Here is an 18729-nt window from a genome sequence, read left to right as displayed (position 1 = left end):
TATACAGGTACAGTTTCAAATTACATTCTGAAGTTAGTGATTCGTAGTTCGACAGTTATATACGGTTAAATTCACGTCCTCTGGAGTACTAACTCTGTAATTTTGTAGTCAGAATGTTTTCAAACTTTGCATCATTAGATTCAGTGCAAATAGGGAAAGCATTTCGCGTACATGTACGTATGTTTCCTTCATGATACATCTTTTCGGTTACAAATTGTTAATATGGCGTAGCCTAGTACTAGTTGAAACTCTATCAACTGTCTATTTATATAAATTGTGTACAAAATACAGACTGGTGAAGCTTCTCTCACATTTACCAAACTTATTCCTGACACCATTTCAAGTTAAATATTTAATTATGTGGAAGTGTGTCCGATTATGAGTTTCTTAGTAGTTAAGTTGGCAGAACGCAGACTTGAGTTCAAATCTCGGTGGCAGCAGAGTTGTATTTATGGTGGTAAAAGCCAAGGTTGTAAGGATTTTTTCTGGTTCTTCCGTTTTCTTTCGTCATTCCACCAACAATCTCAATGATTTCCTTTTCTTTGCCATCTCCGTCTCTAAAATAGGTTATCACTTGTGTTTGTGTGACGTGGAATCGATCGTCCGCTATGCTACGTGTTTCTAGCGGTTTGTTATAAGATTGCTAGATGGTAGTGGGTTATAGAATACTGAAAGATCTGCTTGGAAACCACTGGAGTCGCTCAGATTCTAGCTTGCATGACGAGGATATAGCGACTTTTGTAGATCTGTGAGGTATGAGAAACCATCACCAAAGGTATGGTATACGGATTTTATGGCTGGGGAGGACTGAGTGGTAGGGATAATTGTAGAGCCGGCTTACCAGGACACCTCAATGGACACATAAGTTGTTCCATCATGGGTACGCATAAAGCTATTTGGATTGAAGTGAGTATTTCATATCTCTCCCGATTAACACCTCTATACTTCTATTTGTCCGGTTCTGAATGTTGAAGTAGTCATTTTTCATTTTTAGAAGCACGTTACTATGGACCTGGATCCTGTAAGATGACCAAATTTCGGTTTCTAACAAAAATATAAGAATCATATTACCGTTATACTCTTGCGTAGTGCATATATAAACGATTCAGTTCACCTTACTGAATACCTCATACACCATCTAAAAGCAACTGCCCTTATATGATAGCAATATCAGATCCAATCGGTAATAAAAAGTTAGTAGATATTAAATCACTTTTGCTTCCATTACCTCCCCAAATGTAGCTGTATCAGAACTGCTTCACACTTTAAAAATAACAAAACGCAACAAACGTTTTTAAGATCTGACGTAAAATCATCTTTCAGCGCAGCAGTATAGGGGCCCTATTCATAGACATTCTTAGCGCGGGCTTTCGGTAGATGATCAGCGAACTAACGTTTTTCGTATTCATATACCAGTGTTAGCGATATGATATGATATGAATCCTGTTCAGCACGCTCGTAGCGCGGGCTAGCGAAATGTCTATGAATAGCACCCTTAATTTCTACAAAACACAACATATCATTCGTAAAGTATACATGTTGATGAAATAAAATAATGACATCCCTTTTATCTTGACGCAGAAATATTTTGTATAAATATGATACGTAAAGCTATAATCCTGCGCGGAAACGAATTTCAACATTCAAAACCCTTTATATTTCTAATTGAACTTATTGAATGCCAGTCTCGAGCAAGTTGATCAAGCTATGTCATTAATGTAATGGAACGATTAGTGCCTGGAAACTGGTTTAATATTATTATACCTTACATTTATGTTTTACAAAATATGTGTTAGAAGTACTATTTTAGAGGTTATATTTTATAATATGTAAGGAACTTATTTTTCCATCAACACAACATTATCGACAAACTGTCAAGAAATAAAGAGCATCTTGTGTGAGTATTACTATCTAATTATAGTGAAAGCTGAAGTAAATTTATGCTGAAGTTCACGTCTGTATGTAAGCTAAACTGATAAAAATATTTAAAATGAAATTAAACTATTAGCTCTTATCAGAAATTTGTTTTCTGAACGATGGTGTTAGACTGGTTCAGCTACAAAAGGAAAATTTAAGTGAACTGAAAGGAATTCCGACTTGTATGTAGGTTGCAGGTCTATATAATTTTGGTGAATATTTAATTTTAAAAAAGTGGACAACTGACTCTATCATATAGAAATCGATTTAAAGTCTGTCATAGCTCAGTGAGCTTATCACTAAAGATCTGTGGGCTATGAGGTAGAAAAGGTCTCTATGGTGCAGATCGTCCCAAAATTCTTGGGTTCTCGCTCACAATCAACAGTTCTTTCATTTCCCAATAAAATTTCTTTGCCTCGAAATAGCCCTCTTTTCTCTTTACTTTATATTTTACCTTGTTAATATTTGGCTTTTCCCTCTTTAGAAAACTTGATAGATCAAGAATAAGACTTAAATATGATTGGACAGGCTTTTAATACTTATTCTTTATCCAACTCGAAATGTACCGGTAGTTTACATTATTGATTGTCAGTTATTATTTTAAAGAGCCTTTTTGACTTATCCGACTTTTAAGTTTGTATGTTGTCACTTGTGATGGTGATCTTTCTTCGTTCATTCTGTGGACATAATCATAATACCAATTTTACTATTTATTTTTTTTACCTGGTAATGTAATGACGTTGAATCAACTATTGGGTTATTTAATGTCGGTGGAATTGGTGATAGGGAGATGGTATTTGGTGAGATGAGAGAGGATTTGCCATAGATTACCTGACATTCGTCTTGCAGTTGGGAAAATATCCAATCAGATAATCAGTCCAAGCGAGAATCGAATCCACGCGCTAGCACAACTCCGGATCAGCAGGCAAACGCGCTACTGCCCTAGCTACACCGGAGCGAGTTTTCCTGTTATCCTTGTTTTTCTGTAATAACTAGTTTAAAATATATAAATTTATTTAAGAATTTATATCACTTTGTTTATCATCCAGTCTATATCCAGCGATAATCTTCACAACTTTATTTCGGCCACTTTCGTCCTTTCGTCCATATCTTTAATCAGTGTCCAACATTCTGATCCACATAGAATAGCAGGAACAGCTAAAACCTTATTGATCTTCATCATGGTGTCTTTTCTCACTCCTGCCAGTAGCTATTCTTAATTTAATTGTGCCATATATACATTGAAGTGTATGTAACTTTTCTCTACATTTTTATTTTTACTGCATCTCAGATATAACCTACACGTAATTACTCTTCTTCTTGTTCTTGTTCTTCTTGTTCTTGTTCTTCTTCTTCTTCTTCTTCTTCTTCTTCTTCTCCGTATTTACGACTCCGATGACTCTTCAGAACCTTCACAATGTTATCAAAAATCAGTTTATATATTTACCGTATGTCAACGTCAGAATCATGGAATGCTGCAGACCCACAGGATCTGCAAACACCTCCCTCTGCGAAGCAGGAAACATAGGAGAAAAATTTTTACTTGGAGCTCTCATTTTCAGGTACAATTTTTTCAGATACTGTGAGTAATTATCACCAGACCTATGGCTTTATTTTTTTTCCGAAAGAATATAAGCTAAAATTAGGTTATATATATTTTAAAAATGTATTATCGTCTTCAGCAATACTTGAGCCGAAATATCGAATCCACCGACATACATCTTAACCACTATATTGAGGACTAATTCAGGTACTGTTAATTCGAGTGATATACAAGGTGCTACGAAATGATTATACACTTTATAGCAATAGTCGGCATTTCTTGACTCGCGAGTCAACCACTTAGCACACAGGGATAAAACATGATCTCCCTCCCTCCCTCCCCTTAACCATCACTTGTTCATTCAAAGTTACGCAGTATTCAAGTAAATACGACATGATCAGTTGTAAAATCAAAAATAATTTTGCGTACGACAGACGATCATCTCATTTAAAGTGTGTAATCAAGATGTTTAAGTGTGTATAAAATGACAGAAGAATCAAATCATACAAAAATGAAAAAGAAATAAACAAATATATGCAGTATATACTTACTTACAAATAGGGTTACCAGATTCACATCGATAGAAAAGAGGACACAAAGCTTCAAAAAGGAGGACATTGTTGGAAAAAAGAGGACAGAGAATATGTATTTAGATTTAGGCTTAGGCCTACATTATGCTATATAAATTACATCAATATCTGTTTTCTCACAAAATATTTACAGTGCAGATTTAGGCTTATATGATATATAAGGTATGTTAATATTAAAAAATAATTATGATAAAACTTAATAATAATGCTTTTACAGATAGCTACATATTATGTAAGTCAGGGAACTATCATTATTAAAGAGGGCAGAAAATATCTACCCTATTTAGATTTAGGCTTAGGCCTACATTATACTTAAAATTTTATGGCAATATCTATTTTATTAGAGTATACTTATGATAAAACTTAATAATATTACAGAGTTTTACAGTTAACTACATATGAAAGCCAAAGGAACTATAATTATTATCAAAATATATAAAAAGACCGCACAAAATGTGAATTTAATATTACTTTGTGTGCAAAAAGAGTTATGATCGTTGGCAAAGAGTATATTCTGTCAATGCTGCTGCCACCTACAGGAAAATTACTTTAAAAAGGCGTCAAATCAGTAATTTCAAAATATCAGACATACAAATTACGAAAAGGACATTTCTTGATTTTTTAAAATCCTCCCGGACCCCGGACAAAGGCCTAAAAAGGAGGACATGTTCGGACAAAAGAGGACGTCTGGTCACCCTACTTACAAATGACTTTTAAGGAACCCGGAGGTTCATTGCCGCCCTCATATAAGCCCGTCATCGATCCCAATCCTGAGCAAGATTAATCCAGTCTCTACCATCATATCCCACCTTCATCAAATCTGTTTTAATATTATCCTCCCATCTACGTCTCGTCCTCTCCAAAGGTATTTTTCCTTCCGGCCTCCCAACTAACACTCTATATGCATTTCTGGATTCGCCTTTACGTGTTACATGCCCTGTAATAAACAAATATATATATATATATATATATTAACATAAACTTAATTGAATTTTTCCTTAGTTTGGGTATGTTCAGTGTCCGTGTCTGCTCATGCAAAACTTCCAATAGTGAAGGTGTTCCGCGACTTCTCTTCTTATACCTCCTTCCTTTCACAGTTGCTGTGTTTTGCGGGCTGTGTTTCATATGATGTCATCTTTGCCGACCATTGCTCTGTAACCTACTTACTACAATACCTTCATTGGTATTGAACAGAATTATGCATTTGAGAGTTTGCAAATGTTCGAGAAAAGTTTATGCTTTACATTAATTAGGTAGAAAATAGTTTTGAATTCTTGCAAAAATTAGTAAGTGGAATAAATTTGTCTGCCGCTGTAGCTATATGGATAGCGTGTGTGCTTCCTAACCAAGCCGTCTGGGGTTCAATTTTTCCCAATGCATTAGTTAATTGAAATTTATATTACATCCACGGGACTGGATCTTTGTCCTTTGCCTTTTGATTGTCTCAGTGGTGGTTCTGGATTATGCCGATCACATGACCGGGGAAGCCGCATTTTTAGGTGTCTAATGTAGGATCAAATAAATCATCCTCCTCTACCCGCAGTGGTGTGTATGTTTGACAAAAGGGAAGGTTCAAATAAATAAATAAATTGATAGATAGATAGATAGATAGATAGATAGATAGATAGATAGATAGACAGACAGACAGACAGACAGGTAGGTAGGTAGGTAGGTAGGTAGAATATACTTTAGGCATATTTCATGAATTAATGTTTAGCAAACGAATGAAGCGAGTTCCTACTTTTTGTTATTTAACGATGCTGTATCAACTACGAGGTTATTTAGCAGCGATGGGATTGTTGATCACAAGGTGATCTTATTGGCGAAATGATGCCGAGGATTACCTGTCATTTGTCTTTCGGTTGGGGGAAAACCTTGGAAAAAAACCCAACCAGGTAATCAGCCCAAGCGGGATTCGAACTCACGCCCGAGCGCAACTCCGGATCGGCAGGCATGAGCCTTAACCGACTGAGCTACGCCGGTGGCTTATACTTTTTTCTGTGACAGCATTATAAAATAATTAATAAAGAAATTACATATCAAATTTGTAATGAGAGGTCGTTTGATAACATGATCTATGAAGAATGATTTGCTATTTTAACACAAATATTATTGCAAGGGAAAACCGTTTACTAATGTTAATTTTATGGCACAAGTAATGCCGTCATCATAGAAGTCATTAAGTTTCAGTTGACATGGTAATATTTTACACCTCTGGCATAATAATGTGGCATGTTGTGCACGATTTTGACGAGCAATAAGGACCTTTATAATATAATGCTAGTGTACAAAATAAAAAGAAAATTGAGTTTTAAGTGTGTAATTTTTACACCTTTCTGTATGATGTAGCACGCGGTCTTGATAAGGTTACTGCAACTCATGTGTTCGTCGTATTAAAAGGCACATTTCTCTCAGGAGGGTTTTCCAGCATGTTATATTTGCGTGAACTCTCGACGTTTCATTCATTTAACCCAATCACAGCTTTTGAGCCGAGAGACGTGATTGAGTTAGTGATGACGTAAATATCGTTCACAGAGCTTTGTTAGTAACCTCAAAGTGTGTTTGCACCAAAGGAGTGTGCGTATGTTGGTCGCGGAGGAAGAGAATGTTTTTCCTCACTTCCGGTATGGAATGTCGTTGAATATGCTAGAATACAAGATGGTGGTACATGTAACAGGGCTTCTGAGGTTCCTTTACATTAAGTGACTAGACTGCGTTGTAAAACCGGAAACATATTGAACACGTCACATGCATAGGCCTACTGTAATCTATTTCCACTTCTTTATCATCTTTTCCCTCACCATCATTCTTCTTTCCATTTTATTCCTATTACTCTCTTTCACCCTTTCCACTCTTCCATTCTATAATTATTTTAGTTATCATTTATTGCTTCTCTTTTCCTCCTTCTTGTCTTCCTTTCCTTTTTCCCCAGTTTCTTCATATTTCCCTTTCTTGTTCCTGTATCATATTTTCCTTATTTCTCGTCTTCCTTTACTTCATCCTCATTCTTCTTGTCCCTCTCGCCCTCATTTCCGTCTTCCTCTTTCCTATCTTCATTCCCTTTTAACCGTTTCCATTTCTTTCCCTTTCTTCTCCTCGGCTTTTCTTCTGTCCATTATCTTTTCCATTTCTTCATAATTCTATATTTCTTCCCTTATCCTGTTATCCAACTGTTCCTCTCATTTTCCTCTTCCTCAGCCACTGGTGTAGTTCAGGCGGTAGGCGCGGTTACCTGCTGATCCGGAACTGCGCTCGGGTGTAGGTTATACTTAATCTTGGACTATACCTACTAGGGCTTTCTCCGAAGTTTTCCCCAACTGTAAGGCGAGTGTCAGGTAATCACTTGGCGCATCCTCGGCCTCATCTTCCCAAATACCATCTCGCTATCATCAATTCCATCGACGCTAAATAACCATTACTTGATACAGCGTCTTGAATTGACTAAAACTACTCTTCCCCTTCTCCTTCACCTTTCCCTTCCAAGTTATGATGACAATGAAAATTATAATTAACTCTTAAGCACATTAACACAGCTATATTCAGTTAGTTGTTTCATTCTCAACAGTTCTATGAGAGAATATTTAAAAATTTTGACGTGAATACGTCTGCTACTCGGTCCAGTACTATGCCATCCCAGGAAGGCGACTGACACATTTCAGGCTAGTTTTGTCGCGCTTATAATTTCTAAACTACACGACATATTCCAATGAAGTAAACGGCGATCGACAAACTTAGGATTAATGTATCCAACGTGACCATGAGTTAGACCGGGTGCCGTCGTCTAGCGATATGTGGAAGTGGGAAATTTGAGACACTAATTGGCGGGTCGCGCGGCAGCCGAGGTAGTGCGATGCGATAGAACGTATGCAGTGCTATAAAACGATTTGTGTCCACCGCTGTGGAGTAACGGTTAGCGTTCTTGGCCGTGAAACGAGCGGGCCCGGGTTCAAATCCTGGTTGGGACAAGAACTTACCTGCTTTGTTCTTTTTTCAGGTTTTCCCTCAATCACTCGTAGCAGAATTGCTGAGTAACTTTCGGCGTTGGACCTCGGACTCATTTTGCCTTCATTAGTATCATTCCATTACATGATTCCAGCATCTACTTATAGACGGTATCTGTCTGCGGAAGCTGCACATATTTAGCGAAGCCATAGGGACTGTTGGTGACCGGGGTAGTGTAGCTCCTTCGGACAGATGGCACCTTGATGAGTCGTGGAATCGACGGGACGCGTTCTTCTGGTTAAGGATGCAGCAGATTCAGCCACATGAATTGCGAACAGATGCCATCGATCTGAGGAGGCCACAGAACAACATCACAGTAAGGCGAAGGATCTGGTCTCCAGTCAGAACTGGTTACTGTGGCTGAATCGATACTACACCATGCAGTGAATCATGCTCTTGAAAAGCGATCCTAAATGGACTTCAACAATCATTTCATTGTAAGGAGGTTTCACAATAAGTCTAAGGTTGCGGTACTTGCCTGCGGGCCCTCCTCTCCTCCTCCTCCTCAACTGAGAGAGAGAGAGAGTGACAACGATTCGTAATGAACCAGGCTACAATATAAATTAAGCAACAATGAGCAGTGGACACGTTAAATTGAAAAAAATCACGAATGAATTGTGTGGAGAAAGAAAATTCACAATGTCGAAGCATATGCAGTGCAAATAGGAGCGTGCATATAAGCAACGGATAGCAAACTAGAGATCACGATGGATATTATAGCAACATACTGTGGCACCTGTCTGGAACGTTCTGGTTGCGTCAGGGGGTTGCGCGCGCATCTAGCGTGAAGGAAGGCACGGGGAAACGGAAACTTGAATTTCGGTAGGCGATGTAGCGCGACACGGAGAGAGGGAAAAGAACTGCGGAGAACTACGGCGCGGAGCGGAGAGAGCAGGGGAAACATCTTGAAACGTATCCCTTTCGATGGTCCAGAAAGCCACGCGAATCGAAGATTCCAGATGTTACGGTTCAATAAATAAAAGCGAGAAGCAGTCTTGAGTCAGTAGTTCAGCCAGCCTTCTAGACTTGGACAGCAGCGAGCAAGGTGGACCTGAGTTCGTCGTGCAGTGAACTTGAGTGAGTTCGTAGCTGCGGCAGCGTCCAGGCGAGAGCGACGCGTCCGGAATATCTGAGTTCGATGTGCAGTGAACTTGAACAGTGAGCTAGAAGAACTAGCCAAGGCAAGCGAACTGAGAACTGACAGTTTTGTTTTGCACATAGAGCTTTGTGAACATTAATTGAGATTAGGAGTACATTGTCGTTTCTTCTCAATAATACACGTGTATTGTCATTGTCGTCGTGTGGAGTGCAATAACGACTATTGTGTTGCTGTGTTGAGTGGAATACCCATTGTTGTAGGGTGAATTATTAAGAATAAAAGTCACATTATTGACAGGTGTGATGATTTAAAGCAGAATAAAACGTTACAATATATTCATTCATATCATTCATAGTGTTCTGCCCAAGGGCAGGTCTTTCACTGCAAATCCAGCATTCTCCAGTCTCTTCTATTTTCTTCCTTCCTCTTTATCTCCTCATATTATCCATATATCTTAATGTCATCTATCATCTGTCATCTCCTTCAGCTCCGAATTCTTCTCCTGTTCACCATTCCTTCCAGTACATCTTTCAGAAGGTAGTTTCTTGTCATCCAGTGACCCACCCAGGTTCCTTTTCTTCTTTCTGATCAGTTTCAGAATCATTCTTTCTTCATCCACTTTTTCAACATAGCTTCGTTTCTTATTCTGTATGTCGACTTCATATGATTACTTTTAATTGAAAGGATATGGCTATTCTCAGGAGTCCAGCACAGAGAAGTTATGCTGGGTTTTCAGGATATCTGAGGAGAAGAGTGATATCGATTGTCACTGCTGACGGCTACCTTAACAACAATTCCATGAGCGACGTATTCACCCATAAAACTTGCAGCCGTGTCTGAAAGCGGATTTCGAATCTCAGCGCTGAGCAATCTGATGGCATCACGGTGTTCCGAATTTCAACGATGACGTCACTGATGCTCCATCGGTGTCGCATCGGTTCCATCAGCTTGCAGAGGTGGTGACAGTCTCCATCACCCGCCATCAGTGAATCTGATTGGTTCTTGTATAGGGCGGGAAATAGCAGACGAATTACATCGTGCACTGTTGCGTCATGGCGGTGTGTTCTGCTTTGATTCTGCTGTATTGATTGTAATGAGCATAACGTGAAAACAACATGTTAATGGGTTATGAGCGAACATATGAACGGACCAGTTATTACTACTGGTTTAAGAAATAAATTGTTTATGCTCTCTTTTCTTTGAACGAGATGACAGTACGGAAATTTCACAAAATCTTGTTAGTGTAGCACAGACAACAACTTGTACAGCCGCCATGTTAGACATTGAACCTTCCAGCAGTTTTGTTCCTATTTCGCTGCAGCGTGACGTCATTGAAGTCCACCGGTCCGGTAGATTAGGAATACGCTGTCAGATACAACCTACCCAGATTTTTTGTGGTGCGGCCCTTCCCTTCCATACATTACTTTAGTGCGGCTCTCTGGCGTAAGGTGTGGACCAGTCCTGGGCATTAGAGGGGAAGTGAAAGGGATGGAGAAACTCCCGTCCATGTAATTTTTAGTTACATCGCCTCATAAACAAACGCGCAGTAAGGCTCTGTGCATATGTGGTAAATTTTAGGGGACCAGCGAGAGGCGAAAGTTCATAAAAGCTATGAAACCCGCCCGATACAACTGGTCACTTGCCCTCCTGTCCGCTTGCACAGCAGCAAAACAATACTGTCTCAGCCGGGGAAGGTGGAATGGGAAGTTAAGGGGTGGTCGACATTATCTCGTAAACGGTTAATTTGCGGACCCACGTTTACTGGAACTGTTTTGCTTCTCTTCGTTTTTACGTCTATCTCTAAAGTTTTAACTGTCACTTTTGAAACACTCTATATAGTAGGCTTACACAAGTCAAATTAACAATGTACTTACATAAAAAATCGCTCAATTTTAAAGTGAGCGGTTTTTCTACCTCTCATTATAGTTCGGAGTAATGTATGTATGTATGTATGTATGTATGTATGTATGTGTGTATGTGTATGTATATGTGTGTGTGTGTGCCAGGGAGAATGACATCTATTCTAAGTTGATTCCAACAATGAACGAAAGCAGACAACTATGGCTTAAAAAAACTAAATAATAATTCATTCCTCAATACCCTGAGTTAGAAAATATAAGTTCAGTGAAATTTAAACTTAAATTCAAAGAAGTCATTAAGAAAACTTGCCATAATTGTAGGGGAGAGTTGGTCAAAACGGGATACTTAACACGGAATCTTGTATATTTCCTGTTGAAGTGATAGGAAACAATTCAATTTTTACTTATGAATCCACTATTCTATGTACTTTCATAATACATTTTGATTTTCACTTCTAATGATATAGCTAAAGTGGGAAAACAATTTTCTTGGAAAGTGGAAAGTGCGCAAGTATCCCGTTTTGGCCGACTAGTTGGATAAAACATGATACTTATTTAAAATAAAGCAAATATTGTTAAGGAACTGAAAAAATTGTGCGCGTTTTTATTATAATGCATAATAAACACACCAAAAATGTTTTGCATCACCTGACAACCAGATCTTCAATGAAAGATAAAAAGAAGGAAAGCTAAGGAATGAAAATGTATTTATTTTTAACAGTTGTTGACAAAAAATAACAGTTGTTGACAAAATTATAGCAATGGTGTGGATGGCCAAATGGAAATTGAGTATTGGCTGGAGTACCAAATCTCTATCCTAGCAACTTCAATAGAGAGTAGTGCTTCCTCTTGCATTGATAATGCTTGGACTCTTCGTGGCATACTGTCTATCACCACATTTATCAACTCTTGATACATTCTGTCCCATTCTTCAACAGCAACTCTGCATAGGTCTTCGAGATTGCGTGAGGGGTCAGGGCGCGCAAGAATGGCTCTCTTTAGTTAATCCAGACTTGCTCAATTGGATTCATGACTGGAGAACATGCGGGCCATTCAAACCTGGCAATTCCTTCACGATTATGAAAGTCATTGATAACAGCCGCACGATGGATTCTGGAATTATCGTCCATAAACATGAATTCTTTTGCGAAGTGCTGATTAAACGGTGCTACTATGGCTTGAAGAATGTTGCCCTATACTGTGGAGCCCTCAGCATTCCTTGGATCGACACCAATTTTGTCCGCGACCCCACATAATGCCACCCCAAAACATCACTGACCCACTACCTTACTGCATTTGATTTTAGGGGTGTCTGAGTCGTGCAGCATTACCTGTTTCCACACACGTTGTCGATGATTATCTGGCACAAGGCATATTCGGCATTCGTCCGTGAATAGAACTTTGTGCCAGTTTTGTACAGTCCATTGGTGATTATTTCTTGCCCAGGTGTAACGTGCCTAGGTGTAAGAGTTGGGCCTCGCCATGAACGTCTGGAGTGCAGTCTGCTATCATGTAATCGGTTTCATACAGTTTGATTGGATACGCGTCTCCTTGTCGCAGTTTGAAAGTCATTGTTAATCATGCCAGCAGTATTCTCAGCGTTTCTCATGGCAATAATTCGCAGATATCAAACATCACATTCTGTTGTTGCCCGTGGACGACCACTACGAGGCATGTCGTCAATACCTTGGTTTCGGAAGCGATTCCAGGTTCGTACCACATCACTCTGGTTCAATCCTAAGTGGCTCGCTACTTGCCTTGAAGACAGTCCTTCCTGACATGGAGAAACAGTCCTCACACGGTTGAAGTTCGTAATTGACCGCCTTGCTATTGTTCAACCTCTTTAGAATGAAATAAAACTGTTTTACCCTGGGTTATTCACTGAGAGATGAGATTTCTTGCACTTCTGTTTACATCTGTTTACTTTTTCAGTCGGATTCTAGGGTAGACTTCTACTGTTTCTGAACATTGTTTACGTTTTTTAGACAGTTAAAAGGATAGCTTTCAAATGTTTTTATGGATATTTCTTGAAGTGGAGCGTAAATGCCACTTCTACAGGTGATGCAAAACTTTTTTGATGTATTAGTAGTACTAAAATATGTATGTGGGCTTAAATGAAGAATATCAAATTATTATACATAAGGTCTATCCTGCTTGTTGACATTGATTCATAGTCTTTTTGCAGAATTTTTCATTTACAAAAGTTACAGTAGAATTATTCCCAGTCTTCCGATTCTATACTACTGCACGCCATCAGGCCCATTCTTGGCATTGAGTACACTTATTTCATCATCCCTCTTCAGATTTTGAAGTAGGGAATTCGTCGTTGTCTTCATCCTCTTCTTCCTAACTACTTTCATTGTTGGTTGTTATAGCGAGAACATATTCAATTCAGAATTTAAAGTGAAATCCCACATATGCAATGCAAGTTGGGTAAAACGGGATACTATCCCGTTTTGCCAAACCATAGGGTATCCTGTTTTGTCCGACTAGGAGTTGTAAAGAAAAACATGGCGTCACAAAAAAAAACGGTAAAAGCTACAGCGGTTTTCTTTACAAAGAATTAAATACTAATAAGGTTTTATTTATATAAGAGACTTACCTCTTCAATTCTGCAAATTTAATCCCAGAATGTGCCATTTAAAATCAATGGAAAAAAATTTAGTTAAGCAGCTGATTTTAAACTTTTCTCTATACAACAAAAATTAACGTGTTCGTTCTGCATGTGAGCACTGCACATTGTCCCCTTCTTGTCTAAGAACAAAGTCCTCGCATCATTCGGTAAGTTGCACTTTCCAACGAAATAAGTCGGGTATCCCGTTTTATCATACCATCCTGTTTTATCCAACTCTCCCCTACATTGGAATGCATTAACATTGCAAAATATTAATTTCATTTAGGTATGAATATTAGTTACAAACCCTTTTAGTTAGAATTACTTATTTTGTCATTTAGGTAATGTTCGTAATTTATACTATTTCTTTTTATTATTTACACTTGTTTATTTTTTCTTCCTCTTTCTGCCTACGTATAATGCAGTCTTGAACCCAAGAATAAAAACCTTTCTTATGGCGGTGAATTCATTTAACTTCATTTTATGTTTTAATATTTAATATGTTCGGTTTATCTATTTCAAGGTTTCTGCACTCTATTCTTTCGTTTTAACATGATTTCAATATTGCTTGTCAAATAATACTGTGTTATTGTTAAATCAACTGTCTGAAGATAGGTTTCAACCGTATAAATGACAAAAATGAGATACCACTCATGAGGAAACTAAGGCAGGAGATAATGAGGCAGGGTGGGCAGTTTCTAATCCCCTCTATTGCATTCATCGCTGACTAGTAACATATTTCCCCAGTCAGACTTCAGATGTATACCAACAATTTATTGTTCTTCCTCTGACACATATCGTCAAGTGAGATGTATCTACATATCCACCAGAACCTCAATAAATTAAAATAAAATAAAATATAAAAAAGTAATTAAATGTCTAAAATGTAGGCCTAACATTTGTTTATTAGGTTAACAAAAAAAAAAAAAAAAGATTGAGATCATTTATTATTATTTTTTTTCTCCTTCACTGACCCCATTAGCTGCTATCAGAGACGGTAAACAAAACCGCAACACTGCTGAAATCCTCCAGCTATTTAGTAGATTAAAAATGTTACTTAATATTTAAAATCCATAACATTAGTGTAATTTTTCCTCTCTGAATGTAGTCTATATTTTAAAATAAGAGTGGGAGTTATAATTACATTTAAATTCTGCTATAAAGTAATTTGTAAGGTGGTAAGAAGCCACCAAGACAGTGGCATGCTAGGAGTAGTATATTTGCGATGCTAAAGCTAGCGCCATTTCATAACGGTGATGTGTGTTCCCTATTTGCATGCAGCAGCCTGGAGTAGCCGGATTTCACGCCAGTGGGTCACGCTATTACGCTACACTGCGGCAGAGGGTGACGTAGGAAATATTATTTGTGTCGCCGCGCCTGATTAATGGGCGCATCGTTAGTCTATTACAGTCACACAAACGAGAAGTTGTCGTGTGATGCCGGCAACATATCATAACTTGCAGCCACGGAAATACTCTGTATTCAGTGTTTAAAAGGTGTATTCACAGACGCTGAACAATGTTATCGCGCCGAATATTTCGACAACACGTCACGTTAGGGTCTTAAGTTTCGACTATGTTGCATTTCCGGTTGGAAGACTATAATAATGTTGTAGTAGTCGGAAGAGGAGGGACTGAGCTAGTTAATCTGTTGGTACATTGATTAGGTTTGTAGGCTGTTATTGTCGGTGTATTTAAACTACAGAGGCTATTTGTATAATAGTGATGCTATTAGTATGGAGGTATATTGCAAATGTACTCTTTCACTTGATCTCCTCCTCTTCAGTCCATTTGCTTAGGCCTATTACTTCTCCACCGCTTCCTTTCTCTACTCTATACTCTTTTACATGCCTCTCCAACTTCACAAATCCCTTTCTCACAAGTTTTCCTCTCATTTTACACTTCTTTTCCTTCTCTTCCTTCACTATGTCTCATTTTTGCTTTTCCACCGATTTACTTTTCTTTTCGTTCACTTTTACTTATATTTATTCATTTTCTCGTTATATTCTTTCACTATTTGGTCTTCTCATATATCTCTTCCTCTCCTCTTGAATATAATTATATTCTTATCCGCATTCTCACACTTTTGTTTCTCTTTCGCGCATCCTCTCAGTCCTCTCATTCGAGTCTCCTCTCAGTCTTCTCTTTCGAGTCTCCTCTCAGTCTTCTCATTCGCGTCTTCTCTCAGGCTTCTCTTTCGCGTCTCCTCTCTCCTCTCAGTCTTCTCATTCGCGTCTCCTCTCAGTCTTCTCATTCGCGTCTCTTCTCAGTCTTCTCGTTCGCGTTTCCTCTTCTTCTCTTTCGCGTCTGCTCACATTCTTCTCTTTCGCATCTTTTCTCCATCTCTTTCTCGTCTCCTCTCTTTATTCGCTTTCGTGTATTCTCTCCTTCTCTTTCGCGTCTCCTCTCAGTTTTCTTTCGCGTCTACTCCCAGACTTCTCTTTTGCGCTTCTTCTCAGTCTTCTCTGTCTTCTCTTTCGCGTCTCCTCTGTCTTCTTTCGCGTATTCTCATTCGCGGCTTCTTTTTTCCGTCTTCTCTTTCGCGTCTGCTCTCATTCTTCTCTTTCACTTCTTCTCATTTGGGTCTTCTCATTTGCGTCTTGTCATTCGCGGCTCCTCTTTCAGTCACTTCTCCGTCTTTTCTTTCGCAACTCCTCTCAGCCTTCTCTTTCGCGTCTGCTCTCATTCTTCTCTTTCACTTCTTCTCATTTGGGTCTTCTCATTTGCGTCTTATCATTCGCGGCTCCTCTTTCAGTCACTTCTCCGTCTTTTCTTTCGCAACTCCTCTCAGCCTTCTCTTTCGCGTCTCCTGTCTTCTCTGTTTCTCGTCTTCTCTCAGTCTTCTCTTTCGCTTCTCCTCTCATCTCTCTTGCTCCTTCTCAGTCTTCTCTTTCACATCTCCTCTTCGGCTTCTCTTTAGGGTCTCTTCTTCATCTTCTCGGTTGCTTCTTCTACTATATGTTAGGTTACTGTTAAGTCATCGTGTTATATCTGATGTAATTTCAAAATATTTTGACTAAAGGAAAGGAAATATTTAAGTAGCGAATGTAGCTTTGCAATACAGTGAAATGTTTGAGTGCCAAGTGTTAATTCTTGGAAAATTTTCTCTATTATTATACCTTTTCTTATTTGATTTATTGTCGTACTCTGCTTACAGTTCTGTGAATCTCTGTGCAATTCGTTTCAGAAGGTTGTATTAGTAGCCGATTAAATTTAAAAGCATTTTCAGTTTGTACATAAAGAGTTATTTGTGGAATAATTATTAAGCTGATTGTCATGCAATACCAGATTCATTGCTATGAGCTGTCAACCACAAAATGCGGCGTGTGTGAAGCATATAAATTATATGATACGTCTGTAACTGTTTTATTAGTTTCGACCTGCAATGGTTATTTGGCGATTGTTCTAACTTTATAATGTCGACTCTGCGAAACCAAATATATCCATTGACACCTTTCTTCAAGATTTTTCTGTTACCTTCCTACGAGGGCCACTTACTAAGTCATGGCAACTATTTTTTTCCGCGGAATCCCGGACCTCAATCCACAATGTTTGATATACAACATTTACTTTAGGATGTATAGTACTTATAGATGCCGCTACATGGTGCAGATACTCAAGGACAGAGGGAGAAGAAAGATGCGCGCAATTCAGCCGGTTCATTGTTGATGTTTGTAGTTTGTCAAGTGAGGAAGTGAGTCGGCTAGAACAACTTGCATACGTAAAAATAGCAGTGCTTCGTGATCAAAACGCGAGAGAATGTCACGCACAACTCTTAGAAGCTGTTGGAGGTCGGGCTCTGCCGTACAGAACTGTTGCAAGATGAGCAGCAGCTTTCCAAAATGGACGAGTAAAAAGTACCGACAAACCCCGTACGGGACGCCTTAGGACTGTTCGTACCGATGTTGCTCGTGCCGCGATAGAGCAATGCTTAGAGAACGACAGACGATAGTCTCTACAGGAGTTGGCAACAGAAACAGGTATTGACCAGGCACGATCTGCATATGCGCAAAATTGCTGCTAAATGGGTGCCACATGCACTAACGGAACAACAAAAGTGGACACGTTACGAAACGTGTCGTGTGAACCTGGAACGATGCGTACGTGAAGGAGACATCATGCTGAACAGTATCATTGCCATTGACGAAACCTGGGCCAGAGCTTATGAAACCGATTAATATTAGAGATTAGAGGAGAAAAATTCGCTCCGGCACCGGGAATCGAACCCGGGTCCTTGGTTCTACGTACCTAGCGCTCTCACCATTGAGCTACGCCGAAGTTCAATCCACAGCACCGTATCGAACCCCTCACCTCCAGTGTTTTCCCCTTTGTGGCCTGACTCGAAGTTGGACATGTATATTGACATATTTATATTAAGTCAACTGCCATTATACAAGGAGCGCAGTTGAGTGACTTGGTGGCCGGAATTCCACAGTAATATGCACAGTAATCTGTACAATAATGTGCAGTGTTACTCGAAGAACCTGTTCTCTGGTTGAGTGGAAGCGAAAGCTTTACGACCTTTAACTCTGCCAGAATAAATAATGGATTACTGTTATTATTATTATCCTTACCATCAGCTTCGAAGTTGTTAAAATAAAAGACTTAGAAGTTACAAAACAACAGTTGTTTATAAATTGAATGATACGAATCATGTGTCTAGAGTTGAATTCTATGGCAAGGGACAAAATCAAGCGTGTGGCTACACATCTTTTCAAAAGATATAGAATGTGTATTAGAGAGGATGGTCGATAGTTCGAACACTTCTTATATAGGAATAGCTGTTACGGAAGGTTGGTTTCAGCAAAAGTGCATTCGAAAGAAACAAACGTTAGAAATAACAGTTTCGGAAAATGAGGATTGCGAAAAATTGTCAGGAACGCATTAAGACTACCATTAACCAAATTGACCGCGTTTGTGTTCTCTTAGCTTTATGAGAAAGCAACATTGATAAGTGGAAATACTGTTTTCTAGCTTTCCAACTAACTTTATAACAGCAGTAATCATTTAAACATTTTAATTAACATTTTCCCGGAAATGGTCCGATGAATACAAGGAAATGTTCAGTAATTTTAGTAATATGTAGGCTACCTGCACAAATAAACT

This window comes from Periplaneta americana, chromosome 8 (genome assembly GCF_040183065.1).
Source record: "Periplaneta americana isolate PAMFEO1 chromosome 8, P.americana_PAMFEO1_priV1, whole genome shotgun sequence".
NCBI classification, from domain to species: Eukaryota; Metazoa; Arthropoda; class Insecta; order Blattodea; family Blattidae; genus Periplaneta; species Periplaneta americana.
Note: the sequence above shows the minus strand (reverse complement) of the source record.